The sequence below is a fragment of the Phocoena phocoena genome, chromosome 12 (assembly GCF_963924675.1).
Source record: "Phocoena phocoena chromosome 12, mPhoPho1.1, whole genome shotgun sequence".
Classification (NCBI taxonomy): domain Eukaryota; kingdom Metazoa; phylum Chordata; class Mammalia; order Artiodactyla; family Phocoenidae; genus Phocoena; species Phocoena phocoena.
Window position 1 is genome coordinate 68,888,723 of NC_089230.1, and position 21,121 is coordinate 68,909,843.

Consider the following 21,121-nt stretch of genomic DNA (forward strand, 5'->3'; position numbering starts at 1 on the left):
GCATCGGTTTTGTTATTGGTTGTGCGAATCTGAGAGGGAAAAGAACCTACCTGGCAAAGACAAGGGGTATCAGCCCAGCGAGGGTCTAAGTCAACCAATTCAGTAACAGTATCTTGATTAAAGATGGCTTTATCAACACAGATATTTAGAATTCTCCCTACGTTTTCACTCTGTGGTTTTTACTCTCAGAGCAGTACAATACAGTAAGTTTGGGGATGCACGAGAGACATGTCTTTATTTTGTAATGTGGGGAAATGCAATTATGAAAGGTGAGGGAAGGTGGGCAAGGAGAACAGGATGATGTCTTGACTGTGGTACATTCTCAGGCAGATCAAGTCTAGAAAATAATGCCTATGGAATCTGAGGATTTGGAAACTGATGGTCCAAAAACTATTTGTAACTGGGAAGAGCAAAATCTGACTCCATGTTGGAGCTGTTTCTTTTATTTTAAACTTTGCTTTTCATTGCTTTTGTTATTATAATCATACATAATGGGCTGCTTCAGGGAAGCCTGCCCCTCTGCCTGAACCTTAAACTAAAGTGCCTTTGTTCAGCTCACAGGGAGATAATCTGACCCTGCCCACCTGCGAATGGCTGTAGAAAAGAAGAAATTAACACATCCCTTCCCCATGCTGCCCAAGCCAGGAGATATTTTGCAAAACTAATGGCTTTTTTACTTTATTTCCTCACCTCCTCCCCCTCTCTGTTCTATAGAAGAAACTGGCATCCAGACCCCCCACTAAGATGGTTTTTGGGGACACTAGTCTGCCATCTTCTTAGTCGGCCAGCTTTCCAAACAAAGTCATTATTCCTTTTGCCTCAACACTTCGTCTCCTGAATTACTGGCCTGTAGTGCAGCGAGCAGAGCGAGCTTGGACTCCGTAGCACATTCATGCCATTCCATCTTCCGAAAACTCTTAGAGTACCCCCAGGGCCATGCAGGCTCCATTTGAAGACTGTGCTTTAAAAGAGGACAGATGAATCCTCTGAATTAAATATCAGAGAAATCCCACAGAGACTGGTTCTCAACCTGGGCTTGTGGAAGGGCTCCAGCGTGCTACAAAAGCCACCCTAAAATTGTGCTAAAATTTTTTGTGTTTTTGCATGGGAGGGATTTTCTTAATTTTCATTATAAGTGACTCTTACTAAAAAATGTTTAGATTCCATATCCCTCCATTTATGGAGAGAATATGCCAGGTCAAATTTCCTATAACTAATGTCTACTTTCTTATGAGTGAAATTGGAAAGATTGTTTTATATTTTGTGTGGTTCCAAGGAAGTTTTAATAGTTTATAAAACTACATATAATGAAACAAAATCAAACTTTATTTTAGACATGTGAGAGAACCAAAATAGGTGGAATATAGGGTAGGAAAGTAACATAAAGCTAAGAGCAAGATTAGAGCACAAAATGCTTCTTGAAACGGTCTCCATTCCCTTATTAAGGTCAGACCATGAATGTGGTTATGTGCTTTCTAGCAGCCAACACAGGAAGTACATAATCACCTAACTCACATTATCCATGAGATGACTATCTATTCCTTTCACTGAGGCCAAGGAGAAATCCTCCCATGGCATTTTTTTTTTTTTTTTTTTTTGTGGAGAGACTGCTGTGGACAATATCCTCAATAATACCCTTACAGTTTGTATAACAGTTATCTTCACAGAATTTCTCCTTAAGGTAGCCTTCAATGCAATAGTTATACTTACTGAGTCATTACCGTGTGAGAAATACTTGATCAAAGTATTTACTTACATGCATTACAACATCCAATCCTCACAAAAACATTGTGAGATAGAATAACTAGGACTAAAGTGATGGTGTGTGACTTGGAAATAGGTCATAAAAGGCACTGTGATTTTCTGTCTCTCTCTCGGTTCACTCACTCTAGGGGAAGCCAGCTGCCATGTCAAGAGGACACTCAGGCAGATTATGGAGAGACCCACTTAAGTGAGGGACTGAGGTCTCCAACCTACAGCCAGTAAAGAACTGAGGCCTCAGACAATAGCTATGTGAGGGAGCTGGGAAGTGGATTCTCCAGACCCAGCTGAACCTTCAGATAACTGCATCCTCTGATTGATGCTGAGTCAAAGCACCCAGGCAAGCCACTCCCAGATTCTGAACCCACAGAAACTGTGATTTAATAAATACTTGTATTTTAAACCACTAAATTTGGGAGTAACATGTTATGCAACAACAGATAACTAATAGAGGTGATGAAGGTACAAACCTCTCTGGTGCTCTAGTCGAGATCAAAGAGATTCTTTAGAAACTCCACAGCGAGGGGTTTTATGTGAACATGTTTGAAGCAAACCTTTTGGAAAATCTGATGACAGTCATGCAACCTCTCCCCAGAAAACGCACAAACTGCACATGCACAACACTGAGATGCGTCGAGGAAATCACAGTCTTCCTGAGGCCTATCCAGCGATCCCTGTGCCCCAGATTAGAAATGTGGCTTACAGTGGTGTTTCTCAAACTTTACCGTGCATGTGAATCTTGTTAAAACGCAGATTCTGATTTACTAGGCCTGGGTTAGGGCCTCAGTCTTTGCAAATCTAACAAGCTGCAGATGCTTCTGGTCTTTGGATCACACTTTGAGTAGTAAGAGAAAAGGAGGGGTAGCCTGCACACTCTTTGAGCAATTGTTAACAAATATTGCTTTTCTCTCTGGGAGTTTTGATAGGGATGGACCGGTAGTAGGTTTGGGGCGATCGTCCCTGACATGTGTCTGGAAAGCAGCACTTATTCAGTGTGTAGAGCCACAGGCCTTGGCTTTTAACACCAAACTGGCTGGGATCACAATTTAGGGATCTCATAAAGTAGTCACCTCACCTCTGCACAGAGATGGCTATGGTGGCATCTTTAGGCAGGGCAATATTCTTTTCAAAAAGTAATATTTGGTGAGCTCAAAAACACAGACAAATGAGCTCTCAGAGGTCAAATTTCGTTACCCTGATCACGTACAAAATCGTTTCTTTCTGGAAAAACTTTAGAGCAGCTATAAGTAAACACTGACCCTGGCCATAAAGCTATTTCAGTAAAGGACCCAGAAAATGTATACCTTTAAGGAATATAATTTCCTGGTGGACATATTAAGTTAAACTGGTTGTAAAATATTGATAAATGGACTTATGGAGTTTTAAATTATGAACTCATTTAATGTTGGGTGATACTGAGCAAAAATAATGACTTTAATTCTAGAATACTTGGTTTCTAGGCTTTTTGGGGGAAGTCATGTGATACGAAGGTTGATTCTATCTTAAAGCCAGTCTTGGAGTGTTTGAATAGACATGTCATCTATACATAACGGAATGTTTATCTTTCTTTGTAGTGGGGTTATGCATCCAGATCATGGAAAAGTGCTGTCAAATTAACAAGGGTAAAAATAGAAAAGGGGGAGGGGCATTGCAGAGGCCTATTTTGCCTCAATGGAAATTGTTAGCTGGCACACCAAGAAACCACTCTTTTTTTTCCTTACTGTAATTCTTAAACTAGTTCAAATAGATACAGATTATAAATGAGCATAAAAGACAAAACAGTACAATTTAAAAAGGATTTCTATTTGAGTTCATGCAGCTTGACCAATAATTTATGCTGTTCTCAAAGGACAAGAAAGATGAATAAAAGACAAGAAAATTATTATATTATTCGTGGGAGAAACAGTAATGATCACCAAATGTTCCATCTGCTTTCCTCCATTTCTCAGCCTCTTTATAGTATGTGAGCCCATGTGACTAGTTTTGGCCAATGAAATGGGAGCAAAAGTGATCTTCAGACTGAAGCAATAAACAGCCTATGTATAATTTTCCAGCCTTTCTTCTTTCCTAATTGAGGAAGTTATGTGCTCCATATGGAGCACCTACAAGTTGGTGGGGTCTTGGTCAGCCTGGGTCCTTGAATGGAACAGAGACTCTTGCTGACCTGTGATAGACATGTAGGATGAGCAAGAAATAAGTCTTCGTTATGTTAAGCCACCGAGAATTCAGGATTAATTTGTTACAACAATAAAACCAGTATATCTCAACTATTGCATTTTTGTGATAGATTTCTCCACAAGATAAAAGAGTTTAATAATGTTGATAGGGAAGTGGCTTTCTCTAAAGAATGCCTTCTCGTCACAGTGAATGTTGGTTTGAGAAAGCCAGCGTTAGTTTAAAAAACACAGAACTGGCATAAACACTGGATGAAAGATGTAGTAAATTAGTAGGTTAAAGAATTGCTCTTTGGAAAATGAGATTAAACTATCGTTGGGATCTAAACTGACAGATTTATATGTGTAGAGTTAATGAAGGCAAACAATTTGGATGCATTCAAAACAATGCTTAAGACTTAACAATTCCAAAGTCAGAAAATTGTGTACTATTATTTATTTAGGTTGAGATTTAAAAGTCAACGAACAATGAAAACAATACTGATATGCAGTTAGAGAGCATCCCGGGATGTGGAAAGTTTAGTTTGGGTTTAAATGTTGGCTCTACTCTTCCTAGTTTTCTAAGTGTCTTTTCACTCATTTGTAAAATGGGAATAAAGGTTTCTATCTTTCAGAGTCATTGTGAGAAATAATTATGGTAATATGATGTATATTAACTACATAGTCTGGATTCTGACCCTCAGAAATCACTCATAACTGTGATAATAAGGATGATGGTTTCATCAACCAAAATCTGAGATTCTACAACTTAATTCACAAATTCATACCTTGAGTCACTTGGCCCCAGAAATTGCCCTCATGATAAGATCTGATTTGATGCTTAAACTCAGATCCCATTGTAATCCCAGATTGTATATGTGTGTCTGTGCGTATGTGAGTATGTATGTGTGTGTGACTTCTTTCCCCTCTTTTAAGAAAGACTAAGGAGATTAAACCATTTGTAAGGAATAAGGAACCAATAGCGTCTTCCAACTTCTTTCAGATGTCTTATTAATTGTGGCTTTTTTGACTTCTGCAATCTTTATCAAACTCCTTGCTGGGAGAGAGCCCGTTTGCTGAGAGGCAGCAGTGAGTCTGTGGTCAGCAATCCGCTGCTAGCAGGTGAGGGGGACAAGCTTACCTTTGAAACAGCAGTGCTGAATTTTAGAAGTCATTGTATAGCAAGAATCCACCCATAAAATCAGGAAGATTCCTGATTCCTTTACCCTCTCCACAGCCTTAATTTTTACCATCCAATCCCAAGTGTAAACAGCTTCTTGGTAAACTATGGAAAGGAATTTTAAAAAGATAAAAATAATAACTTTAGGGCTTCCCTGGTGGCGCAGTGGTTGAGAGTCCGCCTGCCGATGCAGGGGACACGGGTTTGTGCCCCGGTCCGGGACGATCCCACATGCCGCGGAGCGGCTGGGCCCGTGAGCCATGGCCGCTGAGCCTGCGCGTCCGGAGCCTGTGCTCCGCAACGGGAGAGGCCACAACAGCGAGAGGCCCGTGTACCGCAAAAAAAAAACCAAAAAAACAAAAAATACAAACTTTAGCCCAGATATTCAATTTGAGAGAAAGGGGAAGAAATAAACAGGTTATCTTCTGTAACTATATCCACGGTAGAAATACAGCCAAAGCTTTTTCTAGATTTATCTTACTTGCTACCTTTCAGCACACACATGTGCTTAAATACATTTAAAGAGAATGTTTCCTTTTAGGTACATATATTTCTATTTTAATGACTGGCTCACCCGAAAGCTCAAGGAAAGCCTCCACAAGAAGTCACCACCAATCCTTAATGGGCTAATTAGAATAAATAAAAGATAGAAGAACATAAAGGAGGAGCTATATGTCCAAAATTCAGAGTGGGCCTTTGTTCAGGAAATATGTTACATTTACCTAAGGTTGAAAGAGGTCAGCGCAGCTAATTTACTTTTATTTCTGATGGATTATTTTACCTTGAAATCTGAAGAGACAAAAACTCTAAAAGTTCTCCGACTTGTTTCCCAGCTAAATTTTATTTCATATTTTGTCTCCTCTTTGCCTCCAGAACATCATTATGATTTGTAGTTACATATTTATTTGTGTTTATTTAGTATTTATCTCCTCTATTCAAAAATACACACTGTGAAAGCAGAGATCATTTGTCTTTTGTTCACATATAAATTTTTGTTTATGATCACCAACACTTGGGTGGACAGTGTCTGGCACATGGGAGACATTCAATGGTAGTGATTGAATAGAGAATTAAATCTTATAATGTTATATCATTATATAATCTGTTATAAAATTTAGTTCTTTTTAGAATGTATATATTAAAATTATTCAGCAAGTCAACATATTAGAATCCTTACCTTTAATTTACCAACTGGTCATATTACACTAAAGAAATCTTAGATGTTGAGGATACTCAAGGGAGTTGCATAGCTTAAACAAATAAAAATAACAATTCCACATCTGTTGGCTCTCTAATGTAACCTAGAACATAGATACTATAAATGGCTGGTATTGGTCATAGGAAATCAATGTGAGGCAGGCTGTGACTCAAGCTGGACAAATCTCAGCCAGTTCCCTGGCCATATTTGATTGGCATATTAGTTTCCTGTTGCTGCTGTAAGGTTGTACCACAAACTCATTGGCTTAAAACCAACCAGATGTATTATCGTACAGTTCTGGAGGTCAGAAGTCCAAAATCGTTCCACTGGGATAACACTGGTGCCAGCAAGCCTGCATTCCTTCTTGAGGTTCAAGGGGAAAGTGCAATTCCTTACCTTTTCTGGCTTCCAGAGGCTGCCTACGTTTCTTGACTTGAGGCCCCTTCCTTCATCTTCAAAGCCGCAGTATAGCATCTTCTCTCCTCTACGACCTCTGCTTCTGCCTTTGTCTCTCTCTCTCTCTTTCTTTGTGTCTCTCTGATCCCCTTGCTTCCCTGTTATAAGGACCCTTGTGATTATATTGCCTTCAAGCACATAATCCAAGATAATCTCTTTCTTTCAAGATCCTTAATTTAGTCCCATCTGTAAGATTCCCTTTGCCATGTAAAGCAGATTCTGGGAATCAGGATGTCGGCATCTTTGAGAAATCCATTACATAGCCCACCACAATTGATACAGGAGTAAGAATCTGACCTAAGCCAGGCCAGCATCCTTCTGGATTGTTTTTTGCCCCGGAACTTGAGAAAAATCACCCATGGTAATGGAAGCTCTGACATACGAGGTTTAGGACCCAAAAGCAGTCATATTCCTTGAGGTACAAAATAGGTTGGAAAAAGAATGGAGAATAAAGGAAAAAGAATGGAGTCCCCTGGAAGAGAGACTAATGTGGAAACAGAGGGCTGAGGCCCAGGTGTGCTTTTGCCAGGTGTATATAACTGAATCACATTGCTGCACGCTTGAAACTAACAACATTTTAAATTAACTATGCTTCAATAAAAAATAAGTCATAAAAAAAGGGCATGCAGTAAAAGACAGTCTTTACTCTCAAGGAGTCCCATGGGAGGCAGAGCAGCAATCTTCACTGCATGTGATGAGTACCATGGGAGCACTCCTGGGGACACTTCACTCAGGAGTGTGCAGGCCAGGGATGGTTACCAGAAAGTTGATGTTTGGGCTGAACTCTAGAAGATAATAGGAGATTTTGGACAGTCAAGGGAGAGGACATTCCAGGCAAAGTCACAGAGGCACGAAAGAGTGTGGTAGATTCCGTGCATCATAAGCAGTGTGATATTATAAGAACAAGGAGTTTGGACTTCCCCGGGTGGCACAGTGGTTAAAAATCTGCCTGACAATGCAGCGGACACAGGTTTGAGCCCTGGTCAGGGAAGATCCCACATGCCGCAGAGCAACTAAGTCCGTGCGCCACAATTACGGAGCCTGTGCTCTAGAGCCCGCGAGACACAACTACTAAGCCCGTGTGCCACAACTACTGAAGCCCCCATGCCTAGAGCCTGGGCTCTGCAACAAGAGAAGCCACCGCAGTGAGAAGCCTGCGCACCGCAACGAAGAGTAGCCCCCGCTAGCCGCAAGTAGAGAAAGCCCGCGAGCAGCAATGAAGACCCAACGCAGCCAAAAAAAAAAAAAAAAAACAAAGAGTTTATGTGGGGTACTGATGAGAAATGAGGTTAGAGAGCTTGACAGGGCAAAACTGAAAAGCTCTCAAGGCTCATGCCAGGGAGTTAAGGTTCTGTTTCCAAAAGCAATTGCACAGTGCCTGGCATAGAATATTAACCGTCACATCGCTGATGGTTCGGACGCAGAGACTGCAATCAAAAGGCCTGGTCACAGAATTGATGTCTGGCACTGAGACTGTTACACTGACATCTTTGTTCTGGGAGAGAAAAATCAGTGTTGGAGAGCTAGATTTTTTACATTTTTAAAATCCAAAGATCAAAGACATGAATATGACTGTGCAGCTGTATATGAAGGGGGTGAGAAGTAAAACTGGAAAGATTGAAAATAATTAATACTTACTGAAGGCTCCTCTACATTCCTAATACACTAAATGCTAATAGCAGGGATCTTTGCCTGGGGTCTGTTTATGAGCTTGGGACTATTCTGAAAACATCTTGAAGTTTTAGGCAAAGTTTTATTTTTTTTAAATAAATTAATTTATTTATTTTTGGCTGCGTTGGGTCTTTGTTGCTGCTGGGCTTTCTCTAGTTGCAGCAAGTGTGGGCTACTCTTCGTTGCGGTGTGCGGGCTTCTCATTGCGGTGGCTTCTCTTGTTGCAGAGCACAGGCTCTAGGCGTGATGGGCTTCAGGAGTTGTGGCACGTGGGCTCAGTAATTGTGGCTCATGGGCTCTAGAGCGCAGGCTCAGTAGTTGTGGCGCACGGGCTTAGTTGCTCCGCGGCACGTGGGATCTTCCCAGACCAGGGCTCGACCCCGTGTCCTCTGCATTGGCAGGCAGATTCTTAACCACTGCACCATCAAGGAAGTCCTAGGCAAAGTTTTGAGCATGAGTGCATTTGTTTATTTTCCTAAGGGTAGGTGTTTTGAATTTTTATCATTTTCTAAAAAGTCCTTGTCTCTAAGGTTAAGATCCACTGGCTTCTAGCAGTCAACTAGAAAAAAAGGACATGAAGTAACATTGTTTAGACATTACATGGTGGATTACAGTGGTAGAAATTTCTTTTGAGGGGAGTGGAGAGTTAGCAGGTAGGCCAACGCCCAGTGGTCTAATAAACAATCTCCCAAACCCTGCTGCCTTATCATAATGACAATTTATTTCTTGCTCACCTCGAAGATCAATGCAGTTAGTGGCAGGAAGTGGGTCTTCTGCACACAGCTGGTTAAGGATCAAGCTCCTTCCATGCTGTGGCTCTACCATCTTCAACATGTCATCTCAGAGGCATCCTGGCATCATCCAGGTAGCACACAAGGGAAAAGAGAGAGCACACAGAGAAGGTGCATCCCTCTTAACTGCCTTGATGGGGCAGAGGCACATCCCTTCTCACATTTCATTTACAAGAACTGATCATATGGTCCTTTCTAAGTGCAAGGGGGTTGGGAAGTGTAGTTTATCTGGGTGCATAGGATGAGGAAATGTATTTGGTGAATATCTAGCTAATTTCTGCTCTGGGAAGTTTAAAAAACTGGATTCTAATCAGCTGGTCATGGTTTTGGGGTAGCTCTAGGTAAAAAAATATGGAATGAACTAGATATCCTTTCTCAAAGACCATATGGTTGTTCATACCGGGTTTTAAAAAATGTGTCCTTTGTTTAAATAATGTTTTAGGTCAGGAGCACAACCTCAAGAATTCTCTGATTCATCAACACCCTTAAGGGTAGTCACCCACCCAGTAACTCAGATGGAATGTGAGATAAAGGTCCAAGCCTTCAATATGAAGAAAGAGATTGAGGAATCTATACTACACTCCTTTCTACACTGAAGATGCTAACAGTATTTCAAGGTCCAGGATATTTTATTGTCAAATAAGATTCACTTTATGCTTTCATTCTGATAAGCTCCTTTGTAAAACATTAGTCCAGGACCTTCTTAATTCAAACTGCAGAACAAGTCAATTCCAGAGGGGAACACAAAGATCAAGTGATGTCAATCATCTAAGAACTGGAGCATATTAAAATGCTTTACTTTGAAAGACATTTTCAAGTGACTGCTTTAATCATATAGAATTTTGCTAATTAAACAATTTAAATGCCAGCTCTACTAACTGAATTTGGAGTTACATTTTATTTTAATTGTTTCTGTTCTCTAAAAATATACATCAGAGCTTTTTAATTTTAATTCCACATTTTACACAGCAGTTAACCCTCCCACACAGCCAGCTCCAACAGTCACAAAAGCAGAAATACATGCTTGCTGAGGGTACTGTTTTCCAGTTTTAAGCTTATTAAAAATTCATCTGTTGAACTGTTTAGATTAAGTTCTGCCCTTTACTGCATCTTACCAGTCTCACAAAAGCCAAACAGTCAGTGTGGTCTGTATGAATATAATCATGGTCGAATTCTGACTCGACATAGTCTTTTTCTGACCTTAAATACTTTCTTCTCCATTAAAAACAGTCTTGCCTCTTCTAATTGATTTGCTACGTCAATTTCCTGGCTCTGTCTTCATTTGTTCCTTTAAAAAAATGTATTGAGGGGCTTCCCTGGTGGCACAGTGGTTAAGAATCCACCTGCCAATACAGGGGACACGGGTTCGAGACCTGGTCCAGGAAGATCCCACATGCCATGGAGCAACTAATCCCGTGCACCACAACTACTGAGCCTGCACTCTAGAGCCCTCAAGCCACAACTACTGAAGCCCGCGCACCACAGCTACTGAAGCCCGAGTGCCTAGAGCCTGTGCTCCACAACAAGAGAAGCCACCGCAATGAGAAGCCTGCACACTGCAAAGAAGAGTAGCCCTTGCTCATCGCAACTAGAGAAAGCCTGCACACAGTAACAAAGACCCAACGCAGCCAAAAATAAATAAATAAAATTATATAAAAAATGTATTGAAAATCTTCTTAGCTGTGTGACCTTAAGGCAAATCACCATGCATTATAAAGCCTCAGATTTTTTACCTTTGAAATAAGAATAATCTCCCAGATTTGTTGAGAAGACCTCAAACTGGTTGATGAAAAGGAAGGTGCTTTGAAATCTTCCAAGGGCTGTAGAAATATCATTATCAATAAAACCACTAAACCTCCTGATAGGTGGGAACAATCATTGTTGCAGAGTTCAGAAAAGGAAGCAAGCGTGACTTGAAGCATCCTGCAGAGAGTGAGAGGGGAGAGTGGGGAGATAGGACTTGTGCTGAGTCATGGGGAAAGAGGAGGACTTAAATATATGGAGAGGGCAGGAGAGGGCAACTCAGTCAGAACTGTAAGATCTGTCCTGACAAAAATGCACACAGGTGGAAATGAACTCAAGTTGGTTGGCTCTGAAGCAGGTTGTTGACCTGGGTGGATTGAGGAATAAACTTGAAAAGTAAATTAGGATCAAGGGGAGAGAGTCTTTTCATTGACAAGGACCTTGAATTGACTTTTGATTAGGACGTGGTGGGATGAGGTTGGTATTTTCAGAAGACTCATCTGGCAAAAAGGTGGGTGACCAGATGCACAAAGACTCGTTCGTGGGCCGCCATGTTCCAGTCCTGGTGAGAAGAAATAGAGGCCTGAACTATTATGAGAGCAGTGGGGTAAGAAAAAAATGGTACATGAGAGAAGTGGAAAACCCTGACTGTCATCATTGTACCACTGCTGCCACCACCAAAAGCACAAAAACCACGGCATTGCAAGAGAGTAGCATGGATTTGATAGGACAGGTAAAGGGAGAAGTTGAGAGTTTTTTGGAGTTTCAGTGACTAGGATAATGACATCCTCAACAGGCAAGATGGTACTTTTCCAGGACAGAGGGATGGGGGCTTTGGTGTTGGATATATTGAGTCTGAGGTGAAAGCTGGACATATAAGGGAAAGCTCAGGACTCTGTTACTTGCACTCCTTGCTTTGAATGTTATGCCCTTGTAATAGTGAACTGTCTCCTTCTTGTGTGCACCATGCTGTCATACTTCCATGCATCTACCCTTGCCCTTCCCACCTTATTTATTTACTTATTTTTGGCCACACCCTGTGGCTTGTGGGATCTTAGTTCCCTGACCAAGGATTGAACCCGTGCCCCCTGCAGTGGAAGCGCAGAGTCTCAACCATTGGACGGCCAGGGAAGTCCCTATTTTTATTATTTTTTAAAGTCAGGTTTAGTGATGTATAACTGACATACAGTAAAAATCCTTCCTTTCCAGTTGTATGGTATAAGTATCAACAAAAGTATACAGTCATGTAACCACCACTACACTCAGAGAATTTTCTCTGTGTCTCTTTGGAGTCAAACCCCTCACCCCATTTCCAAAACTCTTATCCGATCTCTGTCCCTATAGTTTTGCTTTTCCAGAATGATACAGATGGAATCATATCGTGTATAGCCTTCGGTGCCTGACTTCCTTACTTAGCATGATGATTTTTGAGATTCACTCCTGTGTTGCAGGTACCAGTAGTTTGTTTCCTTTGTTTTAAAAATTAATTTATTGTATTTATTTATTTTTCGCTGTGTTGGGTCCTCATTGCTGCACGTGGGCTTTCTCTAGTTGTGGCGAGCCGGGGCTGCTCTTCGTTGCGGTGTGTGGCTTCTTACTGTGGTGGCTTCTCTTGCTGTGGAGCACGGGCTCTAGGCACATGGGCTTCAGTAGCTGCATCATGCAGGCTCAGTAGTTGTAGCTCATGAGCTCTAGATCACAGGCTCAGTAGTTGTGGCGCACGGGCTTAGTTGTTCTGCAGCATGTGGGATCTACCTGGACCAGGGATCGAACCGTGTCCCCTGCACTGGCAGGTGGATTCTCAATCACTGCGCCACCAGGGAAGCCCAGTTTGTTTCCTTTTATTGCTGAATAGCATTCCTATGTATGGAGGTATCATACTTTGAAGAACAATTGAATTATTGATATTTTTAGCTTTTGGCTATTATGCTTAAAGGTATTATAAACTTTCACCTGCAGGTCTTTGCATGGACATAAGTTTTAACTTCTCTTGGATAAATACCTCAGAGAGAGATTGCTGGATCGCAACATAAATATATATATAATGTTACAAGAAACCAACAAACTGTTTTCTAAAGTGATAATACCATTGGTATTCCCACTAATAATGAATAAGGGTTCCAGTGGATGTTTTGGGTGCCTCCTCTCCCTCCCGCTTCCCCTCATTCCCACCCCCTATCATGTTGTTATGCTGTTAGCAGTCCTATGGAGAGGCCCGCGTGATAACTATCCTGTCTGAACAAAAGATAGTGAGGAACCCGGGCTTGGCAGCAACCAGGTGAGTGAGTTTGGAAATGGGTTCTCTGCCCTAATTGAGCTTTGAGATGACTGCTGCCCCATCTGAGAGCTTGGCTGCAATCTCAGGAGAGATCTCAATTCAGATCCACCCAACTAAGATGTTTGCAGATTTCTGACCCTCAGAAACTCTGCAAGGTAAGAAATGTTTGTTGTTTCAAGCTGCAAAGTTTGGGGTAATTGGTTACACAGATAATTAGTGCACTGAACCAAGACACTGGCGTGAAGGTCAGGGGAGAGGTCAGTTCTGGAACAGATTTCAAGTGAAACTATGAGAGAGGATGAGTTTTGAATGCTTTGTGCCGAGACCAGAGCTTCCAACCCTATTTCTGGGACCCCATCCAGAATGTCTCTATCTCAAAGGATATAGATAATTTTCCAAACAAAATTAACTAAAAAAAAAAAATACAGTATTTGGGGGGTAGGGAGAGGGGGCCACATACTCAATAACGATTGTGTTGTCTCAGTTCTCTGAACTTCAGACATCACCCTCTGTGCTGGTTTCCGCCATCTCTACCATCATGCAATATTTTATGGTGGTCTGTTCATCTGGCAATTTTCAGGTATATACAAATTCTTTATATCCCACTCTTCCTCTTCTTTCTCTTTCTCCTTTTTTTTCCCCTGAAACCCAGCTTTAGTGTTTTACAGAGTGATGCAAGTTAAAACAACTCCCTATGGAATCTGCTCAGGCATAGAGAGAAATGAACTGGAGGGAGCCCTGACACCCTATTCCCCTTTGGCCCCCGAATCCCAGACAGTACATTTTTCCTGGAGGTGTGAGTATAGGAAATAGGTGTGTGTGGGGAAGGGCTGGTGGGTAGTGGCTGATTCATGCTGCCTCTCCAGGCTGGAGAGTTAGGATCGGTGGTGAGGGGCAGTCTCCCATCATCTGCACAGCGACTGGGACTCAATCGGCCCAGGTGAGGCTTAGGCAGTATTTAGACGCTGAGCTGAGACAGAATCCTTCCACCCTCCAGTTCAGCTAGAGCTCGGGGGTGGGGAATGGCTGGGTATGTGGTGAGAGGGCGTCAGGATAATGTTTGTGACAAGGTCTCCCTCTTGCCCCTTAAACATACTTGCTGTTGAACTGCAGCCAAGATTTTGGACCAGGACAGCCGGCACTGCTGGCTTCTCCTTCTTGAAGGATTCCTGGGGCTCCTCTGAGCCACACTGAAAGCATCGTGCAAAGGAAATCCTTTTTCCTTAATAAAAGCGGCTGTGATTCCCTCCCACCAATTTCTTCACAGTCTCTAAAGCTGCACATGGCCATTTATACAGACACAGAGGGAAAATACAGTTTTCTGAATGGAGCACCCTTACCTCTTACAGCAAAATAGCCAAGCCCTTTAGGATAGAGATGCTTTGGGCAAACCCATATCACATCTAATGTCTCCTAAGACTTCTGCAAAATTAGGGTAGGAAATCATTTGGGCTTCATTTTTCTCTCCCCTACTGCACTATAAATCTAACCAAACCACTCTATCAATACAATTGCTTCTTTTTTGATTTTTGCACAAAACCGATTTCTCCTTTCATTGAGAGCCCATAACCGAAAGCTTTCTGAAATGGATGTGGGAGGAGACATGTGCAAAACAAAAGGAAATGGGAAAACGTTAAACAAATTACTTTTCCCCTGTGAGATTTTCCTCCTTTTCTCTGCAGTGTTATTTGCCTTCTCTGTTGACATTTCAGACTAGAGGAAGATTATGCATAATTGGAGCAGCAGTTTCTTTATCTCTAACCCTCTGAGGGTTCCAGGGACAGAGGTTGTTAGCCTGGGAAACAGGATGTTTGCGTTACTGATTAGGCCACGCTGCTTTGACCGAAATAGTAGAGAATATTCTTGGTGGATTTGCCTGTGTCAAGTCGGCCTGCTTCTTGTCCATCACTTCTGGGGTGAGTTAGCTGCCGCCGCGTGTGTTAGACATCACGTCTCAGGTTGTTCTTTCAGGCTGTCAGTCATCTTACCTGCTGCTGCTGATTAAAAACCTTATCTCAACCGAGAAACTGCTACCTGCATTTGTGTCTGTGACCACGGGATAGCTGTTCGGTGCCTTGGGCTATCTTTATCTCAGATTCCTGGTGCTGGGGGTTCCAGCTGTTTGTGGGAAGTAGAGGCTCACAGAGCTGAACAAATGACTTTACCATTTTCAATTTAGTTGTGCTGCAGGGGCAGCTGAAGATGACACCACACCATATTGCTTCCTTAACTACATTGCTGGCTTACTAAACAATGCTGCACAGTCCTGGTTTGTAAGCTTTGGTATGTAAAATGCAAATTTCTCAGCTCAGCTGACAGTGATTTTGATCCAGTAGGTCCCAGATGGGACCCAAGAATCTGTCTTTAAACAAACAGCCTGATAAATCTGATTTAGATGGAACACGGGACAGACTACAAGAAACAGAGCTACACAACATTAAAGAGTCGAGTGGAGGTTAGGAAATCCGAGTTCCGTTTTAGTTATCTCATGACGAGTCAAAAAGAATGTTGAGGGAGAATCCCAATACTTCTATTTATAGTGACCAGAGTGTTAGCAATTTAAGGATATGATTTATGTCTAATTTTTCTCTCTTTTTTGATGTTAACTAAATTCACTGTGGTAATCATTTTTTAAAAATTGAAGTATGGTTGCAGAAACAGACTCAGAGACATAGAAAACAAACCTATGGTTCCCATAGGGGAAAGCGGCAGGGGAAGGGATAAATTTGGAGTTTGGGATTAACAGATACAAACTACTATATAAAAAGTAGATAAACCACAAGGATGTACTGTATAATACAGGAAACTATATTCAATATCTTGTAATAACCTATAATGAAAAAGAATATGAAAAAGAATATATATATATATAAAACTGAATCACTTTGCTGTACACCTGAAACTAACACAGCATTGTAAATCAAATATACCTCAATAATTTCTCTTTGGTGTTGCACTTTGATTGATACACTTGATAGACACTAAATAATTAAATCTAATACTTAATGATCTTAACAAATTTAAAACATTTATTATTATTTGTTGAACATTTTTTTATTAATATAATCATAATAGAGAACCCAAAACTAGACCACAAAATATGTAGGAATTTAGGAGCATTTCAGATTAGTCGAGACAAAAAGGATTGATTAATCCCTACCTGGTATTAACTGGCTTGTCGTTTAGATTTAAAAAGAGGCCGGATTTCTACTTCACTCATCAACCCCAGATAAATTGCAGATGAATTAAAGATCTAAATTGAAAATAAATAAAGCTGTATACACCCTAGAATAAAATACAAATACTTCTTTTTAGTACCATTGGCATGACATAAAACCAACAAGTCAAAAAGTTAAAGATAGATATATTTGACTACCTAAGAATTATTGTATGGTAAAAAATATCATAAAAGAGTCAAAAGTTAAGCTTAAAATTAAAGATAAAATTAACAACTTGAGAAATATTTTTGAAGAGGCAGTTATGGACAAATAATCCATAAATGACCTATAATTTATGAAGTGATGTCCAACTTTGCTCAGAATTATATAAATGCAAATGAAAATAAGATACTCTATTTCACCTGTTTCACAAAAATTAACTTATTTCATGACATCAGTTTTGGGGGGTGTGGAGAAGAGGGCTTGAACAATCTCTATACAAGTTTAAAATATTCATAATCTGATCCAGCAATTCTACTTCTAAAAGCGTATCCTAGAAGTATAATTGTACACGTAACCAGAACAAGGATGATAATTAGAGCACTGTTTGTAATAGTAGGAAAAACCTGGATATAATCCAAATAATCATTAATAGAGGGCTGGTTAAGTAATTAATGATTCATAATACTTTGTACTTTTTTTTCCTTTTTTTCTGCATTTGATGAGATTCATTCTGGTTTGTCCAACAGATCACATAAACAAGTTTTTTTTTTTTAACTTTAATCAAGGAATTCCACTTTCATCAGCAAAAGGCGGACTATGCTGTCAAATACAGCCAAGATTGTAAGCATACAAATGGCATTAAGTCTACTGGATCTTAAATTATTCACCAGTATCCACAAGAAAAAGGCAAACCTTTGCCCTCCTGAAAAGGTATATCACTTTTTAGGAAACTGGTAGCGCTTCTGAAAGCCTCAGCATGCTAATAGTCCTTGCAAGTGTACTTTACACTATCTGTGCTGACTCAGCTAGGAGCCAACAGGCTGGATGTCGGCAGGTAAAACACATCCCCGCAGACCTGTTACTGTTCATGATGTCATTTGGAAATCTCAAATCGCAACCCCAAAGGCTCCTTCTGTTCCATTCATGCATTATACGTACACATATGAAGAGTTTTCCTACCAGTAGCATTTAAAATAAGCATAGCACAGGGATATCAGCTCGGTGCTTTGTGACCGCCTGGAGGGGTGGGATAGAGAGGGTGGGAGGGAGGGAGACGCAAGAGGGAAGAGATATGGGAACATATGTATATGTATAACTGACTCACTTTGTTATAAAGCAGAAACTAACACACCATTGTAAAGCAATTATACCCCAATAAAGATGTTAAAAAAAAGAATAAAATAAAATAAGCACACTTAATAACTGCAAGTCACATGTAACATAGAATATTCAAATGTTTAGTTTTTAACTGTGTGTGACAAAGCTAAGACAGCCTACCATTCCAATAAAAAAGGCGGGGAGTGGGAGGGACAGGTTTAACACACCATTAATTTATGCTACTGAGTTTTTCTAGCGAAAGACAGCAAAGCCAATACAAAATTTAAGGACAGAGGAAAAGTCAGATTTCAGCCTCTGGCATCTCTCTAAAGGCAAACCTTGTGCTTCCATGCCCTGCCATCGGAAAGCTTACCTCCTTCCCAGCCAGACACCTTCTAGCTGAGAATACAACAGTCATTAAGAATCTCTGTCCCTGACAAGCCCACACCTGGAACATGCATCATGCCTACCTGGCAATACAGGGGCCATGAAAAGCGAGAAAAAAGCATGCCTTACGAGAGAGACTGTTGAAAAGGAGCCCCCTGCCCCAGTCTCCCAAAAAAGTACTGATCACATTAACTACATCCAAGGAACCAGAGGGAAATAACTGAGGATCGCAGAGAACCTACTCGAGCTCAGAGTAAGAAGCATGCAACCTTCCTCAAATCACATGCGCTTCACTCAAACTTTTTCCCTCACACAGGTCTTCTCTGCTAATAGGACTGGTCTTCAGCATCTCTCTGAGTTCCTCTCTCTTATCTGAGTTGCTCAAGCTAGCCTTAGTCTTTCCCAACAGGATCCAGTTGGAAAATATAAAGCCTTTGGAATGCAGCCGCACAGGAAATAAGGCATATACAGAAACAGGAGATTTAGGAGAAGCCCTCCTGGAGGGCCTCCTGGAGATTTAGAGACAAAAGTGCCAGACTGCCACCAGCAGCAGGATGCCCAGCAGAGCTGTTTTCCCTGATATACTCGTCCCATCACTTTTGTTACACAGGTTCTCCTGGCAGCAGCGGTACTGAAGCTCCTTCTCCCCTAAGGCTTTTGCAATGGCTTCGAAACTGCAGCGGTCAAACATCCAACACTGGTAGTAAGTTTTTGGTGGCATGGCTTTAACGATGAAACAAGTATCTTGATTATGTGAACAACTGACGACCGTAGTGCAGCCATTAGCTGGGTTAATACAGCTGTAGCACTCCAGGCTGTGACCTACATGGCAGAGGACAGCCAGGATGAACAGGAACCCAAGCGGGGCGAACCTTCCTTTGCTTCCCATTGTGACCAGCTACAGATTCTTATGGCTCCTGTCATCCGCTTCAGTGTGGCTACTCCTGCTACTGTACTATTTCAAAAGTATGGCTAGATCTGCATAATATATGGATACGGAAAAAACCACCAAGATACACTGTTAGATTTAAAAAGAAAAAGGAAGGTAGGACACTAAACAATGTGTATATTATGTTTCTGTTTGTATATAGCAAAACCCCAGAAAATGTGTTTATATACACAGATAATTTCTGGAAACATTAAGAAATTGTTAAAAATGGATACCTTTGAGAATGGGAGCGAGGATTTTGGGGTAGGAGGAAGACCTACTTTTCATTGGAAATACTCTTGTATTGCTTCAAAACTTAAAATCACGTAATATATCTTTGGAATTATATTTGGAATTTGGAATTATATGAAGCAAAAGCTACTTGAAAAAGCAAGCATTTTACATACCTCAGCTGTTCTTCTGATTACAGCATAATGTTTGTGATAATCATACTTTGCTATCAGAAAGATCAAATTATGTTTTATAAAACAAATCAACTAATCATATGAAACATTTACAAAGGTGGTTATGTTGAAAAAGAATTCAGTATGTAAATGACAAAACGTCATTAGGAAAAATCCATGCATTTAGCATAGCTGGTATGTGTCATACCGCTATGCAAAGATGTTCCTGACACCTCCTCTGTACCATGACATGCTTTCAGGACTTTGCCTAGTAAAGGTGGCTATTTGGCTTGTCATCCTGAAACCGTGTAACTCCGACTGGGACTTGAACCCACACACTGGGACTTGAACCCATGTTCTTTTAACTGAGATCACACACCTGGTCTCAGGACTTAATGAAGCTCAGGTTCTTGATGTCTCATCGCAGAAAGAATTCAGTGAGAGACAAAGTGATAGGTAAGAAGTGGATTTATTTAGAGAGAAACACACTCCACAGACAGAGTGTGTGCCATCTCAGAAGGCAAGAGCAGCCCCAGGGTATGGGGTTGTCAGTTTTTATAGGGATAGGTAATTTCACAGGCTACTAAGTGGGAGGAGTATTCCAACTATTTTGGGGAAGGGGTGGGGATTTCGAGGAATTGGGTCACCACCTACTCTTTGACCTTATGGTCAGACTTGGAACTGTCATGGCTCCTGTGGGTGTGTCATTTAGCTTGCTGATGTGTTACAATGAACATATACTGAGGCTCAAGGTCTAGTGGAAGTCGACTCAGCCGTCTGCCATCTTGCACATACTTGGTTCTAACCAGTTTATGTTGTGTCCTCAAACTAAGTCATTCTTTTTTTTTTTTTTTTTTGCGGTATGCAGGCCTCTCACTGTTGTGGCCTCTCCCGCTGCGGAGCACAGGCTCCGGACGCGCAGGCTCAGTGGCCATGGCTCACGGGCCTAGCCGCTCCGCAGCACGTGGGATCTTCCCAGACCGGGGCATGAACCCGTGTCCCCTGCATCGGCAGGCAGACTCTCAACCACTGCGCCACCAGGGAAGCCCTAGGTCATTCTTTTAAGGGTGGTGCCCCGCCCCCTTCCCTCCTGCTTCAATCGTGTAAGCAGATAAGTTATGGAGTCCCCAGAGAAAGAGAACCAGGAATGGCTTTCTTGACATAAGAGAAGCCATTTTGGCCTAAGCCGTTGTGCGATCTCAGGTGGGCAGGGTCAGGATGTTTCCCTGTGAGCTGAACAAAGGCACTTTAGTTTAACATTCAGGCAGAGTGGCAGCCTTCCCCAAGGCATGCCATTATGTATGCTTATAGCTATAGACAGTATCCTTTTGGTGATTATAGTAACAAAAGCAACGGAAAACAAAGGTTAAAGTAAAAGAAACAGATCCAACATGGGGTCACACTTTGTTCTTCTCCGTTACAAAAGGTCAAAAGGAGAGAGGAGACACCAGTCCATTGTCCTACCAACCGCCTAGAATCCTTCTTGCTGAAATCAATCTTGAGCCATGCGTGTGCCATCAGGAAGGACCTTGAGTCAGAGTGATTGGCCAGAGACAACCTGGAACTAACCCCATTACCATAAAACCTGAGTCTGCGAGCCACGTGGCAGAGCAGTTCTCATGGTCTCCCTTACCCTGCTGCTCTCTGCCTGGGTGCCCCTTCCCAGGAAAGTCTCTTGCTTGTCAGCAGGTGT

At 41.5% G+C, this 21,121-nt stretch overlaps 1 pseudogene; it reads right to left on the reverse strand.

Annotated features, from left to right (window-relative positions):
• Positions 1 to 18,613: 18,613 nt before the first annotated feature.
• LOC136131892 (CD59 glycoprotein pseudogene) lies at positions 18,614 to 18,985 on the reverse strand (annotated as a pseudogene).
• Between the last annotated feature and the right edge of the window lie 2,136 nt (positions 18,986 to 21,121).